The sequence below is a fragment of the Danio aesculapii genome, chromosome 10, assembly GCF_903798145.1.
Source record: "Danio aesculapii chromosome 10, fDanAes4.1, whole genome shotgun sequence".
In the NCBI taxonomy this organism is placed as follows: Eukaryota; Metazoa; Chordata; class Actinopteri; order Cypriniformes; family Danionidae; genus Danio; species Danio aesculapii.
The window spans coordinates 13966146-13980639 of record NC_079444.1 but is presented as its reverse complement, the minus strand read 5'-3'; the positions used below and the strand labels follow the sequence as shown (position 1 = coordinate 13980639).

The window sequence follows — 14494 nt, the reverse complement described above, 5'->3', positions numbered from 1 at the left end:
ACTACTTACTCTACAAACAAGTGTTTGCATTACAATACAGACAAAGTAGAATAATATAATAAAAAAATATCAGTTTGCAACGCAAAGCAGCAAAACGATGTGTTTTTAACGTTTAAAAATTAATGGAAGTGTATGAGACCGGAAGTTTCGAGCCAAAATGATTCAAATGGCTGCGCCCACTCGTACGTGGAGAATAAGGTGAATAGTCAAAATAAGATCATCATCAAATCTTAACTTTAGTTTTGTCAACTTCTAAAGCTCGCTGTGTGCCAACACCTCTGCATAAAAGTTACTCCAGTTACACAGTACATGAGCGGCGTTTATTTTATCGACGTGCATGTAAACAACCAGTATTCACACCGGGAGCAGAGCAGCGCGTGAGGCGCGTGGGAATTGTTTTCTGCGCGCATAATTTCGGCTGGCGGTGCACACGGCATTTTTTGAGACTCGAGCGAACAGTGCGCACGGCGCTGCGTTTGATTTGAGTTGAATATGAAACACTTTGAAGATATTTTGTCTGAAACAGAATGACTGTACAGACATCTTTATGACCCTTGATTATAGAGATAACCTAATGATCAATAATCCTTGGCTATAAATTGTAACAGCTGTGGGAAAGGAGAGTTTTTGTTAAAAGGTTTGGAAAAACCTGAAGCATAAGTTTGTTAAAACCAAAAGAGGCCATGGCAAAAGTGGAGACCCAGATACACAATTACAGAAATATGTTTTTCAACCATTCATAGGTTTAACACTGATTTATATATTTTATATTTCCTGCGCGTGATTTTAGCGCATAGAGATTAACAAACTTGCGCATGCAAAATCCGCCAAATGTAAATGGCCTCTAACGTCTTTATTCGGGGATTACTACTTTAAATTAATACACTTGCATAAAGTAAATCGTATCTCAAAGCTTTTACTTAAAGCTTTTACTTTTCCATGCGTAAATATACCACTGCTCACTCTTCTTTACATGTTTACTGTGTTAACCAATATTGATGGTGATTTTTTTAATAACCCAACAGCATTGATTTAATTGTTTTATGAATCCTGTCATAGTTTTATCAGCGCCATTTTTAACAAGGCTTTAAATAAATCTATATTTTTTAAATTGAATGTTATTTAATTGTCGCTATGATGCACGCTTGCACGCCTCTTGCTTAAGCTCCACTCCCGATTAATCGATTAATCGTTTGTCAAACCTGTGGATTAATCGAAATGAAGAGTGGTCAGAAATGGCCATCCCTAGTATATATGTATATGTGTATATATATGTATATATGTATATGTGTGTGTGTATATATATATATATATATATATATATATATGTTTTTTTTTTTTTTTTTTTTTGGGTTGTCTTTGGTGATCTGAATATATTCTTAATGTTAAATCTGTATCTTGGTAGTAGGGCTGCACAATATTGCAAATCCACATTGCGACATTTTTTTTATTCTACGATTAGGGCTGCACAATTAATTGAAAAAGATTGCGAACACTCGATTCGATCCTATGATCCTAATTTAGCTTTTCTACGATTCAGCCAATTATATTTTCAAGGTCAGGAGAGAAGCGTAAAGGCCGTCGCACAAATCTTAACAGTGTTTTTTTACGTTGCTCAGCAACATGGATGCCTCCAAAGTGTGTTAAAAGTGTCACATACTGTATTTACATAGCGTATAAGGTATAATTTACCCCAAATTTGTATTTTTTTGTTAATGTAATGACGTATTTGTGGTTGCGAAATCACATACGAGCTGACGCACTGTTTGTTTACTACCGAGAGGATGCGTGTCTGCACGCCAGTAATGTCAACTTTAGTGAACAGAAACTGCATAGACAATGAACAACAGGTAATAAAGTTGTAAATAACGTTCAGTTTGTTACACAGAGCAATCGTTTGGTATCTGTGTGGGAAGTATAATTTAACATGAGCACACTCGGCAGTGAAAGTGAAACCGAAAGGGCGCACATCATTTAAATGTTCATAGAGTTATGATTACGACAAGCATTTGAATTTTTTTTTCTTTTATAACGAACACAAAGTGTTGTGTATGAAATCTGATTTCATAAATCTGATCTGAATCATGAATCTGATTGGCGCTTTTTCTTCAATATTAAGTAGCCTACACATAGTTCAGTCTTGTATCCTCTCCTTGGAAGATCAGACTGCACAAGTTTGAAATGGAAAACAAACTCCCGAGGACACTGGGTAAATCTTCAAAGGGAACAGTGTACTTTATAACCTCATTCACATCACCCTGGCTACGTTGTTTCACTTTCTTAACAATAAAATGAAAACATGATATAAGGAACTGCCTTTTTTTCCTTTTGATATTAACAACTTAACAGACACCAGAAATGTTGAGGCGTCATGTAGCTTCATATTTATGAGCATCATCTTCACTGTATGCATATTTATATCAAAACGGTGCCTATAACACTACTGCCTCCTTTCATTTTCATTGAAAATATGAAACATACCCTCTCTTTCGCTGAATATCAGTTTTAATAGTCAAAAATGGCCATTATAAAAGTATAACGTACAATAAGTTTATACAATATAGCAAATAAAGGCAAACAATGTCAAATGTGCAGCAGCATCAGTGTATGCGGTTACATTAATATATGAACTTATCTTTGCGCTCAGCCAAAACACGTTACCTGAGAACAAGTATAGTTCAAAAGACCAACGTCGGTAAATATGTCATTAAATATAGACAACAAGATGAATTAAATCTCACGTTAACAAATATAATGAGATTAGATTCAGTGAAAGATACTTGATGAACAGTCCGACGTGCACCGCTCTCATCGCTGCAGTGCATGCCAGAGTGTGTGTGGTTGCGTGATGTGCGTTTTTAGCAGTGTAATATGGACGGAGAGTTGTTCAGAATCGCTGGGTGAAACGCCAGTGTGGACGCGGATCGTTTTCATACTAATGTGCCGTTTTAAAACTAAAACGTATTAGTGTAAACGGGACCTGAGAGACTCTTTGCCTCTCTCTTTAAGATTGGTAACAGTCCGCATCGCTTTCTCTAAATAGCCAGTGGCCAGTTGGCTCATTTCTTGGTTATCTGTTGTGAGTGTGGATAAATCTCTTGAGCTCAGATGGCAGCTGTCAACAATTTAGAGTCAGAGGAGAGATTATCTCATATCGCACTCCAGTGAGTCTGAAGGTCTCTGCCTGTGTCTTCAGACAGGTGAGAACTTGTCTTGTCTTTTGAAGATAGACTGCGTGTCATTTATGTTCAAGGGTAGTTAACTCTGTCAAGGGTCTGCTTTTGTGAACGCTGGTCAACAGCTGTTTCAGGGACACATACCTACGAGCTGCTACTTAATATCACAATTAACATTCCTACCCTGCTATTGTGGTCATTCGTGGAGATAGTTTCTTCGTTCAGACAGTTTCTGTTTCATCACCCAGTGAGACCAGTAAATATCTGGAAAATGTCTAGAACAACTTTACTGATATATTCAAAAAAGTACTGTTCACACAGGCAAGGTCCTTTTCTGTAATTTTTCCAGAAAAGACCATTCACACACCTATTCTAAAATACTGGTAAATTCTGATATCATTAACCAGAAATGACCTATAAACGCCTGCACTTGTATTTGTAAACATTTAATAACATTACAAATTCTGCGGATAGATAAATATTGTGAAAAACTTCGATGAAAACATGTGGAGACACTTTAGCATGTCGAGACGTACATAATATGTGTGTGTGCTGGCGCTCACCAGCTGCTTTATGTGCACAAGCAACACGTCAAGCAACTGAAGGAAGCAGAGCTGGAAGGTAAACAAACAACGGCTAATCATAAGAATTTGATCGATAATTTTTTTACACAGTTGGCATTAGGCAGGAACATGGAAGCGTTGCTTGACTTGCATCTAGCAGCTTAATGTGTCTGGAAAAATATTCAAAGGCTTTTATTTTCATAAACAGCTCGGATGTGAGTGCGTCTGAGTGTTCTGATTGGCTAAAGTAAACGTCTCACGTCAGCGCGTTCTAAGCGTGAACGCGCTCTTTCTGGCAATCTTCCTTCTGCATTTACAGAGCGCATCATTCCGGCAAATTACCGGTAATGTTACAATTTCTCTTTCCAGAAAAAAGACAGGGCGAATTTACCCTTATTTTCAAAAAGGACCTGTTCACACATACAGACCTCTTCAGAAAATTGCCGGTAATTTTCCGGAAAAGTCTGTATGTGTGAATGGGGCTATTGACTATAGCCTGTAGTACTTTTTTGACAGGTAAATAAACCTTTCTATCACCAGGAGCTTGGACCTTCTGTTGGCCTAAGAAGTCTTGAAAGATACTTGAAAGATCTGTATGCTTCGTATCTCTTCACTTGACCCTTTTTCAGCGTTCTGTTGTCCAGTTTTGCTGAGTTTTGAATTGCTGTTTTTGTGTGAGCTTACCTTTTGAAGGTAAACGTAAGAAGGTTGCTCATATATCTGCTAATGGAAGGGTCCTATGATAGACTTTCAAACGCTCTCATGTATCGGTGTAAGCACTCTGTGAAGAGGGTAAGGGTATGATCATTGGATTCAATCATGTTAAAGGGTCACAAAACACCAAAGCACATTATTTGAGCTGTTGACAGTCATATATGTGTCCCACGCTGCTATAAGCACTATTAGGACACACATATTTCACCAAAAAAGTGAAAATTGGTTAATTTTGCGTTTTTTCGAGCAAATTTTTGAAGCTGTGTCACGGCGATTAGATAATTGCGTGTATTCCACCGTAAAGAGTGGTTGTCTGTACCTGTGAGTACATTGTGACGTCTCTGAGCGTGCAACATTAATTCCAGGTGCAACTTCATTAATATGCATAATAGCTTTGAAGACTGTTTTTACCTATTACAGTGTTCAGACGGCAGAGAGACGCCACATTGTGTTGCCTGTTTGGAGACATGGGTCGTCAGTAAAGCTGCACGATTCTGGCTAAAATGAGAATCGTGACTTTTGTTTTACTTAAAATAAAGATCACGATTCTGTAAATGTAAAATAAAGGTTAATATTAGGAGGCTTTATTATTGTTATCCTCAAACATATGGTAAAACAACAATAATAATATTAGGTGTAGGTCTACTGTTGGATAAAATGCTAAATTTTGAATGGTGGACTTGAACAGACTTTAAATTTGTCCTGGTCATTAATGCAGTAAAGAGATGACATCAGAACACAACTATGCATGAGTCTGAAGTTGAATTATTATGTTTGAAACATGCTTGCAATCTGTCTTTGACATTACTAATCATTTTTTTTCATTGGTAAAATCAGACATTAATCAGATTCATGTCATTATCAGATTCCCTCTTGCATTATATTCAACATTATATAGGCTAGACTAGTTATACTGACACTGTAAACATTTATTTCATGCACAACTCTCTGTGTTTGCTTTGAAACAAAGACATATCAAATGCTTGTTGTAATCATAACTCTAAAATGCAATATGATTACTTAAATGATGTGCACGCCTTTTGGATTCATTTTCACTGCTAAGTGCTTTTCATACTTCCCGCGTGGCTCAAAGCGATCAGTCTGTGCCACAAACTAAATGTTATTTACAACTTTATTACCTTCTATTCACAGCCTATGTAGGTTCTGTTCACTAAACACTGTTCATTAAGTAGGGCGCGCGCCCGCCCTCTCTGTGGCAACAGCGGTCAGCAGCTCACGTCACGTGCGATTTCGTGGCTGCGAATACATCATTACATGAAGACAGAGATGACATTTTTGGGTGAATTATACCTTATAAATACAGTATGTGACTCTTTCAACACCATTTGGAGGTGTCAATGTTGCTGAGCAACTTGTGTAAAACAATGTGAAGACTTGGGCAGCCACCTTTGCTTCTCTCCTGAACTTGAACAATACGATTGGCAGAAGCGTAGAAATACTGGATTAAAATCGTCTAGGGGGTCGAATCGAGATTGCAATCTTTTTTCGATTAATCGTGCAGCTCTAGTCATCAGTGTTGTGTTTATAAATGTGCTGCAATGACGGTTTTGTTCATTGTCATTTCCCGCTATGAGAGCACAGCTGGAATCACGTGTGGATTACAGTGCACGTGACAGAAATGCGTTTGTAAAAAAATGTTTTACCCGAAGGCTTTTCACATCTGGAAATGGTGAAATCCAGATTTGCTGCTGATTTTTCAGGTTTTTTATTTTTATAAATTTGCGTTAATTTCAAAAAATCTTTTTTCACATTGTCATTATGGGGTATTGTGTGTAGAATCTTGAGGAAATAAATGAATTTAATCCATTTTGGAATAAGGCTGTGAGGCGCTATGGATACTTTCCGGATGCACTGTAGTGGGTATCACACCGGACAAGAAGCACTGCATTAAATTCAATTGTCTTTTAAAATATGGAAATTTATTTCACCACTTTATTTTCAATAGAGTTTCTGCACTCGCCTGCAACTCCCGGTTGTGCCTGCATTTAAACTGCTTTTCATTTAGTTTTACATTTAAACAATGAATAAATGCTTAAGTTTATTTAACCACCTATGTTTTCATTAAGTTACATTACTGATTATGTAAAATAAACCGTATAAAATTGAAACAAATGAAAAACCAACCTTTCACTAGAAGTTTATTGGTGGCGGAAAAACACTTTCAGGGTACACACTTTGCCATAGTCTGTTCTGATAAATCAGGGAAAGTCACAACTACACTGATAACTGCAATGGATAGATGATTGATAACTAGATTAAGCTGAAACAACAATAACAGTTCAGATCAGAATCCTCTTAAATTGTCATTGAGTATGGCGCCTGACCCTCTCTGTCTTGAGATGTAGTCAGGGCAGCTGACCAGTCCACCACAGGGTTGAATCATTTTCATTTTGCGCATCACCCTAATTGTGAAATGTGTGGCACAGGACGGAGCTATTTTCAGTGTTGGCTGGTCATTGTGGTTGTTATCCGTGGTTGAGAATGACAGTGTTAAATGTTCCTCATGCTATCACTTTTCCACAGCTGTTCCTTTTATGAAACAGACAAAAATTCCAGATCTCCTTATGCATTACTTTATTCTCCCAAAAAGACTATTCCAATACGCTAACAGATGATAAAATAGCAATAACAGATTTTTTAAAATACACACACTACAATTTAAACAGTAGTTGGCTGGTGAATTAAAAAGTAGACTAGGAATAAAGTTTCACAGCCTTAAAGGAAATCAAATAAACCGTTTTTGCTAGATACAAGCCATTTTTTAAATTTTGTGTCATGTGTTTACTCTTTGAATGGCATGATTTAAACGAACAATTAAATTAGTCACGATTGTCTGTATGACATTAAATAGTCAGCTGAGGTTTCATTATCAGGCCAGCTGTAGACCAGGGACGTGCATGCTATTAAAAGTGTTCACAAAGGATGTATATGAAACGGTGAAAAAAAACAACTTCACAACTTAAATTTGTCATCATGCTTGCTTTACAGCATGTACATTGCTAGGCCTATTTTAAGGGGGCTGTAGCCTCCCTAAAACTTTTGTGATTATCGTTAGCTCATAAACTGTACACTAAATTATTGTCTCAGTCCCCTTTAAATTTGATATGAAAACAGCGGAAGAATTCGGCTCCTCCCTGTCTTTTGTTTTTTATTTGATCAGCAAACCACAGCTGTGCAGAGTGAGAGAACAAGGTGTGTGTTTATCGATAGCATGTTATAATATCTGCTTATTTGCAGTTCTTTGCTATAGATACACTTGTATCACTTGTACCCCAATGTCATGGAGGAGCAGTCGGTTTCCCATCTACTGTTTCATCGGTTCTCCCCTCATAATCACAGCTGTTTCCTAGAAAAAGTAGCTCTTATCGAACATTTCGCTATTTTAATTTCAAAATTAACTGCCAATATAAATTGTGTTAGTGCATGTGGCATTAACTATACCATACAGTCTTGCACAGAAAGGATTGAAAACAGTGACAGAACCACTTAGTGAATGTACTCATTTTAACTGTAAGAGTTACTGAGAGAGATAGAAACATCATGTGTTGTCCTGTATGAAAAAAAAAACGTATTTATTGATTCAGATCATGAAATATGTGAATTAGCCTGTAGGTTTAAAAATATATTTAAATTTGCTGTTTAATTAGAAAAGTGGCAGTTTTATTTATTTAATACATGGAAACAAAAAATGTTCTTGAAAATAGAAAGTGTTTTTTACTACAGTAAACAGGTGTGTTGAGGCTATTTGACGCATTCAGAACTCAAATGGCTATCTCCGTTTTTGCAGTACAGTGGAATACTGCTAGTTTAGCATACAATACCATCTTAAACCATGATTTTCGCTAAATTCATTCTTCCATGGCGGGGCGCCACGCCAAAATTCATCCCGCCACGGCTACATTACAGCTTCTCATTCAAAACATTACATTTTTTTAATAGAGGGTGATAATCGCACCAAAACGTATTAAAGGGTAATTGAATTATAACAGCGCAAACTCTCACTATCTTTCTCTTTCTCACACACACGCACATAGAGTACGCACAGATGGGTTCTTCATTAATAGATGTTCCTCGTTTAGCTGTTTCATTTCCTTCAGTCCACACACATGCTTGTTGTTCCTGAAATTGAGCTGTAAGGCAGTGCCTCTTAACCTCACTGTAAATGTCTATTATTGGTCTATAATAGCTATCCAGTCTATGTGCACCATACTTACCAGGTGATCACTGAAGCAAACAGGAATTATCAATGTAAAATTGAGTGTATCTCAGGAACGCCATACACTGAACATAACTTGATAGCTTTAATAATCATCCTCAGCGGAGAGCTTTAAGTAAATATGCACTAAATTACATATTCATATTTATTACAAAGATATTAAGATGCTATTATTATAAAATGCATTATATGCAAGTAAATGCATAAATCAGTTGCTAAGTTTAAGCTTTATAATGTAATATTTCAGTAACCAACTGTTTCCTATAAAGTTAACTTAACAATGAGCAATGCAACGTGATATCTAAACTGAATTGTTTAATTGAATTCATGCTGGAATCAAATAACAAGCTAAATGACATTTATTTTTATTCATTAAAAGGTGTTTTCAAAAGCTGAATTGATTTCATTGTATTTTTATTAGATAGAATCATTATAACTTCCAAAGCTGAATTATTAATCAAGTCCTACTGATTAGTTGGCAAAATAATTATCACTTAGTTGATTAATCATTCTAAAAAGTTGCCATCTCTGAGGTGTCTAAACTTGTTCCCAGAGGGCCTGCAGAGTTCCTACCTGAACCACTTAATCACGCTCTTCAGACTCTATCCATGTTGTGAAAAAGACAGGTGTAAACTAAATAGCCTTCGAAATGCATTCAAAAATATAAATCTGATTGCTCAAACCACATCAGGGGGTGGTTTATAGATGGTTTATAGAAGTGGACGGTCTCTAAATATGTCTGGTTGTTCAAAATGCAAATTTAAATTTTACTCCTTCCAAAATGTAAAAAGAATTAACACATTTGAAGCTCCATACTGAAGCACAGCATTTTAGCAGTTTAGATAAACTAATGTGGTGCTCAGCACAAAAATGGCTGAAGGGTGAAGCTCAAAATATGACAAAACAATCTGAATTTGAATTGTGTTGATTTAAATTATTGACAATTGTAATTTAATAAAATTGAACATTTATATGCCACTAAAATTTGTTTTGAATTTGAGTTTCTTAACTTGAATATTGAACATCTAAAATTTAAGACAATTGAAGATTAAAAATACACCTATAAAAAACTGCCCTATAAAAATTCAGCAGTTCAATATTCAAGTTAAGAAATTTAAAACTATTTTTAACAGCATCTAATGTCCAGTTTTATTAAATTACAAATGTCCATAACTCAAATGAACAAAATTCAAATTTAAAGGGCACCTAGGTTACCCCTTTTTTCAGATTTAATATGAGTCTTTTGTGTCTCCAGAATGTGTCTGTACAGTTTCAGCTCAAAACACCCATCAGATTATTTATTATACCTTTTATAAGATTCTACATTATACATTTTTGCACCAGGAGGCTGTTTTGTTGTACTGCGCCTTTAAGGCTAGACCTCCCCGCCCACCGTTTCTACTTGCCTTTCTGCGTGCCTTAATCTCCTCCCTCGGCTGCGTTTGTTGAGTTAAGATGAGTCAATTTAACGATGAGTCACACACAATGTCGTTACAAAGTTCACGCGCACACACACAGATACACACGCACACACAGCGCAGCAGACAGACACACACACACACACACACACACACACACACACAGACAGACAGAGCGCCCCTTTAGCTTTGCACTCTTTTTGTACGCAAATGTGACAGGATACAGGTTAAAATCCACTGCTGTATGGATATCTGTTATGTTAATGTGCAAAACAAACCTGATTTAATGCTCACAAACCGTGATTGAAGCGTCTTCTTTCATAATTGTTCTGACACGCGGTTTTGCTGATGAAGTAAAGCTAAGCTAAATCGCTATAATTCATTACACACGTGCACTGTTTTAAAACATTTTAAACATGTGAAACTCACTCTTGATTACATTTAATGATGATTGATGATCCTAGCGAACTGAACACACCTTTTATTCACGGTTCCTTTGCACTCGTTCTCTCTTGTTGATATGATTATACACGTGACTACCGGGACATGCTAATACGCAGCTGTCAATCAATTCGGTGGACGGGGCGGCCACACTCCTACGTAAAGTTGCGGTCGGTCTCAAAACCACTCCAATTGGTCCACCATTTTAAAATTTGGGTGTGTTTATATCACCCCCAATATGACAGCCTATATCTACAAAAATGTCTGTCCAAACAGCTAAAAAGTAGATTTTTCACAATAGGTGCCCTTTAAATAGTTTTGTCATATTTGAAGCTCCATATTGAAGCACAACATTTAAGCTGTTTGGATGAAGAAATAATATACGGTGCTCATTGCAAAAATGGCTGAAGTATGGAGCCTAAAATATGACTAAACAATCTGAATTTGAATTGTTGATTTAAATCATTGACAATTAAAGTAATTTAATGAAACTGAATATTATATGCCGTTAAAATTTGTTTTGTAGTTTTTATAGAATAGATTTTTGTTAATGTTGACATTTTATATTCAGATTTGTTCACATTGTTCAGACGTTCACCTGCTACTATGGAAACCAATATAATAGGTGCGTTTCCACCACCTACTGGACTGGAGTGTGAAGCATTGAAGGCCTGGCATGAACAGACCAATGGCATCCACCACCAATTTTTCTCCTCACTATGGGCAAATCAGATCCCTGCCCAACCACGCTCACAGTCTGGAACGCTGTGAACATCTGAGCACAATGATGCAAACTGTGAAACATCCCAGTCTTGGCATGTGACTCGGCTAATAAAAATGAAGCACTGGAGAAATCTGTTTTATACACTCAACTAAATCCTAAATCATTTACTTTGTGTTGCTTTTTTAAAAAGTCTTTTGTGCAAGCGCAGTATTCAAGAATCTGTCAAACGCTTTACTACCAGAGGCACAGAAAGTACTCATTAATCTCTTGGTCAAGTTGTTTTTTAGACAACCCATCCATAACTTGCACATCTTTAGTGACTTTATGTTATGATCCCGGAATTCAATTGTTTCCTTGTAAGACCTTGTGTTTGGTGGGAGTGTTACTCTGGGCTATGAAGGGAATGCTGGAAGTATGTGAGGAAGTGTCCCTTCTCAGCTCCTCCTCCAACACACACACACACACACATGCACACATGGCTAGAATCGTGCAGTTGGAATGTTTCCAGCCTCCTCCCCAGAGAGAAGACTGTGTTCTGATATCCCAGTGAGAACACACACACTTCACCCTCCTCAGGAATGTGTCTCTACTCTCGGTGTGTTTGTGTGTGTGTGTGTGTGGACGGCTTATAAACACAGCTGACCTCAACACTGCCTCACCGCACTGTCGTTCAAAGTAGATTTGTGACACTGGCGGTGACTGAGTGTCATTAGGTCAACTTTACAGGAAGCGACTACATGCAATCCGATAGTGGTGATCCGATAAGGTGTCATATCCAATAATACAGGCCTTAAAACTGATCAGATGTATGATGTACTGATGTCAGTCAGTTCTAGACAGCCCTCGCTGCAACCCGCAGCTTGATGACGTACTGAACCAGGTCCACTACGTAATGGACCATCAACTACATCCCCTGTCCTAACCTCTTCCTATCCTAAACCAAAACGTCACACTAGAATGGGCATTACCTTAGTGGGCAGTGCCATTATAGCACCAGTACCTTTGTAACCGGTGCAAACCGGACCGAATCAGCATATGAATTTCGGTGCCTTTTTCCGGTGCCACTGGTGCTGCGACAAGAACGTAGAAGCATCAAGAGGTCCATCAAAGGCACACATAAGTATGCATTGTGTCACACCATCTTTAAACATTTAATTCTAAACAGCTTTGAGAGATACAGACACAGTTGTTCTTGTTGCTTATAGAAGGCAAAACGCGCAGTACGCCGCATGCGGTGAGCGACTCCCTTCATCAACACGCATGATCGTATTCATCTAATTTGCTTAAACGAAGCATTCTAAAGTATGGCTATATTTTACAAGCAAAAATTCTGATACACCAAAATGCAGCAGCTGCTTTACAAAAGTTGCGTGTAAGGGGGGAAACCCGTCAAACTTATGAAATTTGAGGCCTCATGGAATCAACTTAAAGGTGAGGAATGGACTGTCTGACAGATTTTGACATTATCTGGCACTTTCAGTGAGTACGTTTACATGGACACCAATACTCTGATTACATGTACACCTATACTCTGATTTTAATATGATTAAGACAATACTCTGATCAAGAGTCTACCACGTAAACAGTGATTTTTGATTATCTCAAAGAACCACAGACACAAACTGCGGAGGAAACATTTATAGCAATGACGTTAATGGATCTTTGTGCTATAACGCGTAACTGGGAATCATGAATGTAACTTTCAAAAAGCAACTCATGTAAACCCCTGAATCATATTATTGTCTTATTCAGATTAAGGCAAATCATTAGATTACTGATGTCCATGTAAAAGTAGTCACAAGCCCCAAACCCAGAAAAAGGTGTTCCCTGATTTTGATGACAGCCTTTCCACAGGTTAGCAGTAAGCTAATGTAATGTTAATGGAATAATGCAAATCTTGCAATCATGCTATCAAACAAATGATCAAAAGAAATATATTAATGCAATTCAAATATATAAAATATGAATTGGTTTACTTTTAACTTATTATAAATGTATATTTATATTGTTCATACATGTTATAATGATGACATATTTTTTTTTTTTTTTTGGTCAAATAATTTTGTGGCTAAAAAGTATCGGTTCAGGCACAAGTACAGTTTTAAAAGGATCTATTAAGCACCTGTATTGAAATAACCCCAAAGGATACCCTACCCTACGTCCACTACGTAGTGGACCTGGTTCAGTATATCATCATGGTTACAGACTGCAGCGAGGACATCTTGGTCAGTCCCTCAAGGAAATTATGGAAACATTTAACATTGATTAAAATTACATCATTTGTGGTTGCTTTTCTCATAAATTGTAAGTATACATGCTACACTTAAGTTATTTCCCCTGAAAAATCTGCTTATAAGCCTTGTGAAAATTATCAACAAAAAAATTGAAAAAAACGCTTGAAAGAAATTGAAGCCAGAAAAAGGTTATGCTGTGCCGCACTGTTCTGAAGTGCTCAACATTGCTTATCTATGCAATGTGACTTTAGGGGATGCACTCAATTGCGAAATCGATGCTGAAACGATATATTGTGCAGCCGTAGTACTCTCCTGAAGTTGCGTTTACACAGTGGTAACCATCACATGTGTTTTTTAGCCACAAATTTTATCCAAAGTAATATTACATTGACTAAAAGTTCCTTATATTTGGTTATTTACCATACCACTTTTAGCATATGGGTCTTGTTTTGTTTATATTTGGAAGAACGTTCTCTTTAAGTGTTGCCATGTCCATGTTTTATAATGAATGCTTATCAAGCATATTTGAGCCTACGTTTACATTTAGGCCCAAACCAAATTCTATTTTTGTACCCCTTCCCCATGGCCCTTAAAAACGAGTGTTAAGGGGAAGGGCTTCAAAATTTACCCCTGAGAATTGGGACAGCACTACAGCACCTGCACACATCATCATATGGCATCGCGATCTCTTGCTTCAAATGAGATCAGATGATCGCGACTGCTGTAGTCATTCCAGTTGTGTTGTTTTTGGTATTTATCTTCAGGAAATCACTGAAGGCATATATTATGTTATCATAACCATATAATGTGGCAATAAGATCGTAACTGTACTGTGCATTTATACAGTGGCCATATTCATTTATGTAAACACACCAAAATCCACATTAACATTATAGCAGACACTAGAGCTGCACAATTCTGGCTAAAATGAGAATCGTGATTTTTTTTTTTGCTTAAAATAAAGATCACGATTTTCTCACGATTCTG

The 14494-nt window shown here is 37.0% G+C and overlaps 1 protein-coding gene across 1 annotated transcript in view; it reads left to right on the top strand.

Moving 5' to 3' along the window:
- tln1 (talin 1) overlaps positions 1-14494 on the top strand; it is a 213123-nt gene that overhangs the window by 44438 nt on the left and 154191 nt on the right. The window lies entirely within an intron of this gene.